The sequence below is a fragment of the Diadema antillarum genome, unplaced genomic scaffold, assembly GCF_040938485.1.
Source record: "Diadema antillarum isolate AM-2024a unplaced genomic scaffold, OU_Dant_1.0 seq00001560_RagTag, whole genome shotgun sequence".
Taxonomy (NCBI): domain Eukaryota; kingdom Metazoa; phylum Echinodermata; class Echinoidea; order Diadematoida; family Diadematidae; genus Diadema; species Diadema antillarum.
In genome coordinates this window covers 1-11385 of record NW_027272286.1, presented here as the reverse complement: position 1 = coordinate 11385, position 11385 = coordinate 1, and the positions used below count along the sequence as shown (strand labels likewise).

The window sequence follows — 11385 nt, the reverse complement described above, 5'->3', positions numbered from 1 at the left end:
TATACATGTATTACCCAATAGAGATTCTCTGGGAAAGTTTTTCGCCAAAAGGTCAAAGGTCAATTTAAAGAGCTTGATTTTTCCTTCTTCCTCCATATCTCGGAAGTGGCTCAAGGTACCATCATGAAACTTAGTACATAGTTATATACATGTCTGCCTGACAGTGATTCTCTTAGGAATTTTAGGGTCATAGGGTCAAAGGTCAAGAATCAAGGGCCAGGTTAAAATGCTAAAATGTTACTTTTCAATACTGAAATTACACTTTTTCTCCATATTTTGGAAATCACTCAATGCATAAATTATTTCAGAAAAGGGTCAGAAGTCCAGCAAAAATCCTCAATTTCCCCAGTACTTCTTCTCTTAGACAATATAGCCAGATATCCATTCATCCTATGAAACCTAGTTCAAGGAAAGTGAGCGTTCAACACATTTGTGACAAACATGTCATTTAGATATTTTGCCAGTTATATGAAACTGTTGTGAAGACATACCATAGACCTATTGGGAGAACCATGCATTACTGCGGAGCATACCAGTCGCCATAGCGACATTTCTAGTTTACTATGTGTTGATCCACAGTTGATTTGAAGCATTAACTTAAAATTTTAATGAAACAGACATGACCCTATCGGCACATGTTTCCAGTTTGTTTGCTTTTTTATTGTGTGTTTGTTTTTTTGTTTTTTGTCGTTCCGTGAATCAATCTTTAATTAGATATATGATTCTCGAACTCAAGTCATGCTTTCGGGTACTCTCGCGAGTGGATGGATTATAGTAAGTGACATCAAGCACAGTCCATGGTAAATTGTTTCGAAAAAAAGATTGTGATAATTCATCAATTGAATATGTCTGTTTTACATTCCGGTAGGAACCCAAAATATCCACGCTCGCATGAACAGGGTTTTTTTTATTTTTTTTATTTACTTATTTATGACAACAAATATGAACAAAGAAGTGAGTTAACGTCTTATATGACTTCCAATATCGTGCACTCGGCTGTACGTATGACTGCATCTGAATACGTTAATAGCTCCAGATATCTGTTTGACGATTGCTTAACGTATAGGTAATTTTGTTCGATAGCCATTTACATTAAAGACTATTATTTGTCATCATCGTTTATAGCTAAGTATACCCATATCCAACGATTACGACCTTAATATAACAATGGAATGACGAGGAATCAGTTAAAATGGACATCACTTGGTATGACGCTAGGGAGATCTCTGACTTCCGCCATTAAAGGCATTTACCATTTGCAGATGAAACAGAAACCCAGCTTTAGTGCTTCAAAATAGTTCTAAAATGTGAGTTAGGGATAGAAACAACCAATGTAAAAATTTTGATCTGTTTGATTGATGTTAAGTATTGTTGAATATACAATATGTGAACAATCGTTATGATAAAATTGTTTCTCTAATAAAAAATAAATAAACCGTCTACAGTTATGGTTTATTGATAAAAAAGCAGTGATACCTCCTTATATTTCAGGCTTTATCGCAAAATTTGTATAAAAAAATGGTAGGATTTTTTTTTTTTTTTTTGGACAATTGACCTACACATAATGCATCAAATGTGATAACTCGATTTTTTTTTCAGTCACTGCTCCCAATGGTAAACAGTACCTTTAGGAAATGTAGGTCTCATGTATGATTTTGTTGCTCTTGATAAAGTGCATCGAGTCTTTCTCTCACATCGTTGCCGGAATTTCGAAAGTCTATCATTTCTCAATGTCAAACCGAAATGCTTTGCAACATGCACTGACAAATTTTACGTGTTCATGCATGATTGTCTTTAGTATTTCCTTTTGTCACGTACACTTATTTAAAGGTGAGTACACTATCTTAAAATAGGAGAGTTCCTTTTGTAGGAAAAAAAAAAGGCTTCCGAAACCGCTCACATCTAGAGCTATGAATATTGGTATAGGTGAGTCTGATGAATGGAAAGGGTGAACGTATAGTTGTTTATGCTTATTCATTATACCTTTACAATATCTTAGACTCACTGTCTTAACTTTTGTTCTTGCTAGTTCCGAAATTTGCAAATTTTAAAAAAAAAAAGTTTTTATTTTTCCCCTTTTTTTTCGGGGTTACCACTGTATCTTAGATCAACCTTCTGACGAGAAGGAGTCGAGAGTATTGAAAGAGGGTGTATCCCTTTGGCACGTTCAATTTTTGTTCTGGCCATGTGTATATTACCTGCTTCTCTTACAAAAGATTGGACGTGTGAATCGACTTAGCACGTCTGTATTTTTTTTTTCTTTTTTTATGTATGATGTGTGAAGAGGCTGAGCGCGTGGGCACGATTTCCTGGATTGTCGCAAAGAAGGAGGAAGAAAAGAGCAAAGAATGAGTGAAGGACTCGATCTTACACGTTTAGTAGTCGCATTCTGTAATTTGACGGCGCCGCAAGTTGTGTAAATATAGCGTCGGGGATTATGTGCTGATGAAGATGCTACCCCAAAGACCAGTGTAGACGGTGCCGGGGGGGGGGGGGGGGGATGGGGGATGGGGGAGGCGGGAGTGGTGGAGGATGGTTGTGTTGATCTCTAGGGTCGGGAAGACGTTATGTATATATGGTGCTTTTGAAAGACGTCGGGTTGGAGCGCCATACTGCCTTATAACGCCATATAGGAGAACTTCGCCATCACAAATCTGAAAGAAAAAAGGGAGACGCGTGATGATTTGCATATTGATATAGAGATTTGGTGGAGAGGGTCGGCCGAAATTTGGTGGGATGTATGGGGACGTGTATGACGTCAAAACCCGTCATAGTGTTGATGAAACTCCCTCTCTACTGACGTCACTACACTGGTGATAAAAGAGACTATACATTGTACATTTTGATTAAGAGCCATTCAGTAGCTCCGTCCTCTACACATAAATGGATGGACAATATATGTATATATATATATATATATATATATATATATAGCGAAAACTTTGCTCAAAGTTTTCGCTATTTATTATTACAATTGTTTCTGGTCAGTTTTTTCCTGCCTTGTTTCAAAATATATTACAAAAAGCTGCATCGCTTCGGCGATCCCTCACATTTATTCCAAAGTTGATATACATCATTTGGGTTTATGTCAGGTTAATGTGTGTATGTGTGTGTGTGTGTGTGGCACACATACACACACTATAGCTTCTGACCACACGAGCAAAGAGAGTTAAGGGTTTGGGACGAATACCGATCTAGGGCTTTCAATAGCTCAGTCGGTAGAGCACCGGTCTAGTAATCCGGAGGTCTCGGGTTCGAATCCCGATGAAAACCCATTTTCTTTCTTGGGACGTTTTCGCTATTTATTATTACAATTGTTCCTGGTCAGTTTTTCCTTCCTTGTTTCAATATATATATATATATATAACAGTTTAGTACCCCTGCCTTTCGTTAAGCCCAGTACCAGTGTCATTATCAACTTTATTGTGTTGTTAAGTAGCCACGTGCATGTATCTTTTGTTTGCTTGCTTGAGTGCACCAGAGCCGTATGTCTTACATTGTACTTTAACAAGAAACTGATTTAGTTGCTGACGAGGCTTCGGCCGAAACAGACTGTCCAGCTAAGTCACTAATAAAGCAACGCCTTCGATCCTACTATATATTGTACTACATGGGCTCCTATATAGTTGAGCACTGTCAGCCATATTGCAGTTCACATTCTACTTACGTATATATATATATATATATATATATATATATATATATATATATAGTACAACTCCTATCTCCTCCCCCCCCCCCCCCAACGCGCACACACACACACACATTAAAAATAATGATAATGAAATTACCGAGTAAAATGTTCAGCCAGAGCAGAGAAACTTGCGTTACTGGGAACTAGGACGCGAATATCCTTAAAGGCAGGAACATTCATTCAATGTGTCGCCAATGGTTTCTCTAGCTACAACTGTACCGGAATCCGCTATATGCCACTCTGAATTCGACAAGAGACGGAATCAAGAGGAATAAATCGACTGTGACAGGTTCATCAAGCACAGTTGATAATTAACCTAAATATTTTATTACTTGCGTCTATCATCGTTTATACCAGGCTTTGGAACGACATAAACGGGTCACGGAAAGCCCTTTTTCCCTTTCGGTACATACAATTTTGGGGATTTTTCTATTATCCTTGACATTTAATTGCATTTCCCAAGACCTCGCAACTACTAGGGAGCGGGGGTGAAAGTGCCAACTGCCAGTGGTTTATAAAGAAATTATCAAGTTTGAGAGGATATTACAATTTATTGGGTGGTTGCACGTGGCAGATGTTGTACATTGGATTCTTAAGAATTTTAATCTAAACCTCCAGAGAAAATGCCATATTTTTCCATCGAGATGAATAAAGGTACAACCATCAGAAGTCAAAGAATAAGTAAGCAGTGGCTAGTTGAAGGGAGTTATCGATACGAAAGAAAAGTGGATAATCTTTATCTATTAAACCTGAAGAAAGTGTTTCCATATAAGTTTATGGTGTGAAAGGCCACTCCACAACATCGACAGGAATACGCAACAAGGAATCCTTATTTCATATTTCACGGGAGCAATTTATGTTACTCTGGAGTCGAATTATATAATCGTTTCATAATTATGCAGGCTTGATAATCATCGATCAACTCGAAATCATGTTGTTTCAGGTAAAATCATTTTCCACTTTCAGTGAATGGAATGATCCAGTCATTAAAACATAAACAGATTGAATTAATGTGATTTAGGTTTAAGTATGAAAAGAAATAACCGGAGGGCCAAACCCCAAAAAGTCGCTTACTTAACGAGTGAGTTGCACTCTCTCTACAAACTAAGTAGACCATTCTTATTTTCAAGTTTTTATTGTAACAAACAACATTCCACTGGTCTACCTCAAAAAATTTGTTGCGAAAGCCTCCAAATCCAAGATGGCGTCCAAGATGGCCGCCATATTTACTGAATTTGTTATTTGAAAGATAGAATTTGATTGAAAGATCAAATTTCAACAAATGTGATGTCATATGAAAGAGAAGAAAATTTTCTACAAGTTGATACCATTTTTGTGGGTACCTTCCAAAGAATGCACCCACCGCGGAGACGAAGTCAGCGCCTTTGCCGACAGCAGGTCTGCACTTTAGGCATTCATGGGAAAGTGTAGCTATGGTTGAGATCGGGAATTTGGTTTTAACTCTTTGAGCGATACGTGTAATAACTAAACCATTTACCCTGTACAACGTTTTGGTTAGTGACAGGGGTTGGAAATTTGGCAAAATCTGAATTCTAACTTCTGAAATAGCCACTATGTAATTAAAGTCATCCAAGATACCATTTTCAAGTCCCCTTGCAATCATATTCCACACATTGTTATAATCCGGACTACTTTCAGTTTCATCTAATATATAGATAGCCCACCACGCACGGGTTTTTGGTTTAGTTTCCCTAAAAATCAGAATGTAAACAATTATAGGGACTAAGGTTCTCAGATTACTTTTTCTGATATTGTATAAAATTTCATACAGAGTAAACATAAGTTCTGATTTGATGTAGGCGTCAGCAGGATAGCTATTCTGAATCATACAATTACTGGCATATACCTTTCTTATTCTTATGATTTTTTTTTCAATGATATTAACAATTGATTCTAAATAAGTCAATTCAGTGGCATTTCACCCTTACGACTAAAATGGTGATGTATACACGAATCACTCAGACATAGACAATACTTGGCTTTCAATTCCAACCTGGACAGAAGAGTGCAGCCATGTAGAGTCCGAACATAGTCCCGGTGTCCATGGCGGTCAGGTCCAGAGCCACGATGATGTCTGGTAGACAGATTCCGAGACATTTCACGACTCCAGTCACAAAACAAGCTTGCCAAAAAAGCGCCAGAGTGTACTTAAGGGCGAGAATCCTTTCGATAGACAGTTTCATTGTTTTAAATCTCTGGACACGTTAACTGGTAAGTTTTCACGAAACATTAGAAACCCAGTGACGCGCCGCGTAGAGTGTCCAACTTACTCGTACGGAGAGGAGTTAAAGTTGATGTTAGAGCTGTTTGGCTTTTTATTAAAGTATAACTTCTCCTCGATCATAACATTGGAATTGTCAATATGTGACCGTGCACCTCAAAACGAACATAAAGTCGCACACACTGATTTTGCGTGAGGACTGAAAATAAGTGAAATGGGTCAACCTAGCCGAACTTGACTTTTTCATATTTTATGAAAGAGCAGGTCTTCTTTTACATGATGCTAAATTTTGGTGTCATAAAACGGGCAGAAAAGTGTGTTTTTTTAGCAGTTTATCTCGAACATTTTTGGTAGAATAGTGTGAATAGGTGTGTCTTTAGAATCCCTTTTTCATTTCTGGAAAAAACCTTGTCTACACTCTTCACTTACAACTCTAATAACTTTTGAAAGGATAGGGCTACTGCTTTGAAAGTTGGCATTGATTATGGACAGAATGTGTTAATGAGGCATGCTTAATTTCAGTTTAATCTGATAATCCCTTCATTGTTGTTACTCTGGCGGTTTACTTCATGTTTTTTATCCCATTCATCACACGGCCAGCACGGTTTGGAGAAGATTAAGCGCTTGAATAGGCACTGTACTTCAAAGCCTCTTTTCTCAGTTCACACTTTTCCTGAGTTTGTGCTTTCTTTCCAATATTTAAATAGGTTAGGAGAGTCAATTTGCTTTGAGTTATACATCATTTTAAAGCTTAGAGTCTGCTCTTTGAGAATATGGTCTTAACTAGAAATTCATGTCTGGCGACTTTTTGTTTGTTTTGAGGTGCAGGGTCACATATTAATACCCTTCCGAAGACGTGGAACAAGTATCTACATTATATAAAACCAACAAGGAATCTCTCTGATAGCCTGTACTGCCTTAGCGCTGTTAGACAAAGACAAACAAGTCAAGTAGATCAGTGCGCACGATGAGACTAGAGCAAAGACGAGATAGCACCTGGATGTAAACATGGTATCGACGGTAGTAGAACAATAGCATAATGTCAATGCAAACAACGATATGAATCGAACAAAATCCCTGTAGTGCAGCAATGGAGCGAAACGCTTGATTGCAACTGGAAGACATAACAAGTGCATTTCTTATTATTTTTATTTATTTATTATCATCATCATATATTTTTTCGCATTGATCTGCACGCACATCCTGATCCCAAGGCATGGCCATATGCCTATTGCTCGTGTGTATGGCTGATCATTTACATGCATTCCTTCATTGTTTACCCTACATTTGTCTTTTCGCAAAATCAGTGCTTTTCTTTAATTAACACTGACGTTTCACTGACATTGAAGAGGATGTTTTCGTGTTGACTATAAACCCCTTTATTTGTCAGATTGGCTTGAATCTAAGAGCTGGGATGAACAAGGTACCTTTCCTTTTAATGTGTGTGGAAATGGTTTTAATTGATCGCCATGCACAGAAAAGTGCGTGGTGAAAACGAGATATTAACATTATATAGAATCATTAATGACACCATCATGGAGTAGATTTCTTACTTCAGGTGTCGTTTATTAACTGAACTCACGTCAACTTATAGGAATTTCATGATGATCTAAATCCAATTATGTGAGTCAAATGTATTAATTTGTGTTCGTAGGAGCAGCTGTACATGCATTGTACTCTTGTATTTGTATTTGCTTCATGACACTTCACTTTCTTGTACAAATCGTTATTGCTATGCTTTGCAATAATTTTGTATAATTTGGATATGGAAACTATTAAATGGACTTAAATGAACTTGGCATTTACGTTGGCCAATCGCTTGAGTGGAATGAACATAGTTTACATGTGTAAAAGTAAAATGGAAAAGAAACCGTACTTGATGAAAAGATAATTAGGTCCATTGTTTCTAAGAGAGTGCTCTTTTGCTGTTTTGGTAAATCGTCTAGCGTGACCAAGTACATTAGATCTCGTATGAAAAACAAATTATGTAATATAATTCCCCCCCCCCCTCCCCCCCAAAAAACCCACATCAATAATCATGTTTAATGACATTCACTGCAGCAAAAGCTAAAACAAATCTTTCAGACACTTCGTTTGCGAGTGGGAGTTTCAACAGATATAAGATACTCTTAAACTTGGAGCGTAACTTGAAGTTGCCTTTGCAATATGACAGCGTTATTATAACCAACCAATGCATATAGGCCTAGAGGGCATAGATTTCAGTTCTTAGGTTACACAATTGTCTATCATCGTGTATACAATGAAACCATGATTTTGAAACTGCAGGGCCTAAAACTGTAGGGCCTTAATGGCAGACCGACCTGTCAAGACTTCGTTATCCTCGCGTGGATGCAAATACGTCACCTCTCCCCCCCCAAAAAAAAAACAAAAACAAAACAAAAACAAAAACAAAAACAAAAACAAAAACAAAAACAAAGACAAAAACAAAAACAAAAAAGCACACACACACAATTCCATTGTTCTGATGGTGTACATGACACAATGACTGAGACTCGCAGGAATGTGTTGTAGGCGGTAGACCTTCCCTTTTGTCCCCAGTGCCCAACGACCCATTTCATAGAGAATAATGTTGATAATGACATTAACTGTGTGCCAAGCTTCTTCATTGTTATCTTAGATTTCAAAGTCCAAATCGAGACAAATATACTAACAGAGCGTCATTCTAACCATCACCGGTCCGGCAGTCAGTACCAGTACATTGCACGCAAAACTGATTTCACAGCATGTCTTTTGTACAATGGATGATCCCAACATGGTATTTGTGTACAATTCACCTAAACTGTTCGTTGGTAAACCCCCCCCCCCCCCCAAAAAAAAAAAAAAATATATATATATATATATATCTTTTTCAGTTTTACACCTTTATCATAAACATCAATCACTGTGTTTTGGGTTTGAGGGAAACTGCAAAATATGTGAAGTTGACCTGAATGACACAACTTTAACATTAACATTTACTTGAATTCATATGCAAGTGGTAACAATCGATGGACAGGCCTTATAAAGCAGAAGGCTGCGCAAAATATCTTTCGGTTTAATAATTCCAACTGATACAACTATTACAAAGGTTGAAAAAAATGCCTAACACACTGCCTAGGCCTATACGTGTGAGCGCTTGAACAGAAAGTACCTATACCATCAGGTGTTATTGCATACCTTGTTTAAGCTGGATGTTATATTTAGTAACCCATGCGAACAATATTGATACACGATGAATATGTCAATCCTCTCACGTTCACCTTTATAGAATAAACACACAAAGAAACAACAGAGAAAAAAAAAACAAGTATTGGGAGGGTAATCAGAACTCATGCATTTTACTTCTCTCGATCCTGAACATGGCAAAAATTTGATGAAGAACACACAGCTGCTGCTGTCTTCGTACGGTTTCAAATACGTCAACTACAAAGGATTCTATTAATTTGTTTCAATAACGCTTGCAAATTCCGACAACAAGTTTCTTTTGGCAGATGTTCGTACTGAATAAGAATCTGATTCACAAGTATACAGTGGCTGTGGATTGGATAAATGCAAGGCTGGGAGTTCAATGTACTTCTGTACTCTCTTTACGGCTCATTCAGTAACGATTGTTGTATAAATGCCATACTTCATTTTTATGACTTTGCCCTTGCCCCTCAACTAAACCAACATAAAGTCTTACAGGCTGCCAATTCCAAAAGTCACGATCATACAGTAGCCCTCCGAAATCTAATAAGAGTGCAGAATTAATCAATACTTCTTAGAAATGTATATCTGTTTTATAAAGAAATAATAATAATGATACCGAAAACCCTGAAATGTATTGGATATCTTAAATTTGTGTGAGGGCGTGAACAGTAGGCCTACCAATGATTATTTTAGTTTAGAATGTTTTATTTCAGTCGTTTTTGTTTTTGTTCCTTGGATATATTTCTGATTTTACATCCGTAACCTCATTCCAGTCAAATTCTCCACACATACACATTATACCAAATGAAACACGTTCAGACGAAGAAGAAAGAGGAGGATTGTGCACGTATAAAGTATCTCAACTAGAATATGAGAAAAAAATTCTCTTTATTGATCGTAGTGATATTGTTTATAAACGGCGAAAATGTTGCAACCTATTGACAAATTGCCATACACCTACGTAATTAAGCACTGAATTGATCAGTGTTTTAGTAGTAGCCACGAAAAAAAAAAATCATGGGCGTATACTCGAGCAGGATTCGAACCTTCGACCTCCTGATCTCCAAAAATGTTTTCCGTGAAAATGTTGTGGCAAAGATATAGTAGTATCAAAGATCATACACTACATAGGATCTTTGGTAGTATCTACATTACATACATCACATAAAAACCCCATCGTTGATTATCGTCAAAATGCCGATAAGGTATTACACAAAACCTCAGGAGAATCTTGCAGTAATAAAACGTGGGGTGATTTCTGGTCAACATTGTCTAGAAAGTATTATTCATCGAATCACCTCTTCAGGTTTAATTGGAAATCTATATTGACAACAACATTAATGTATTAACTATGTTTAATGCGTTTTACCCTTCTGCTTCAACTTTACAAGTGTTACAACTTTTTTTATTACTTATTCCTAATTGATAAAAAAAATAGGGATGATAGTGACGGTGTTACTTTTATTACTACTCCTTTATCAACATTGTGGATGTATTCATTACTGCAAGCTGCAATGTCGATAAACCAAATAGTATAGTGCATAGAAAGAAGGCATGAATACTGTTTGGGCATTAATATTTGAAAACTTAGCCAGTGACGATTGGCTGATATTGAAAAAAAATGATAATGATTAATTTGTAACTATTTTGTATTCAATGGATAAAAGATTGTTATAAGTCACAATAAAGTAAGGAATCTCCGTTCAATCGTTTGGAAATCTTGAAGACGTACGGTGTAAATACTGTTTAAACGTCGTTGTAGAATGTCTACAGTATTCGATAACCTATTCCATGTAAGGTGGCCTATACTTTATTGAAAGAAGAAGAAGAAGAAAAAGAAAAAGAAGAGCAACTTGCATCTATATCTATAACATGCACAATGTACCAATGTCTACTGAAATACTCCTGGGACATAAGTACATAAAGTACCAAGACATAGTGGACCTTATGCATCAGATTGATTTACCAAATTCCCTCAGATAGATGAGCTTCCTGAACCTGCTGAACAGAATATAGAATCTGAATAATATTTATTCAACATTTAACAAATGCGTGTTGTAAAAGTTATTTTTGTATACCACTTCTAAACGAAAAGAAAACGATTCTAAATTATTCATTTTAAGCCCAAGCAGTTCAACCACCCGTTCTGTCCCTATCCCTCTGTGCACATGGTTGTATTTATGACCGTGCACCTCAAAACGAACATAAAGTCGCACACACTGATTTTGCGTGAGGACTGAAAATAAGTGAAATGGGTAAA

General features: G+C 36.9%; 1 non-coding gene across 1 annotated transcript; it reads left to right on the top strand.

Moving 5' to 3' along the window:
* The first annotated feature begins 3199 nt into the window (after positions 1-3199).
* On the top strand, positions 3200-3273 carry Trnat-agu (transfer RNA threonine (anticodon AGU)). The gene has a single exon. It is a non-coding gene; the product is annotated as a tRNA-Thr (tRNA).
* Positions 3274-11385: the final 8112 nt, after the last annotated feature.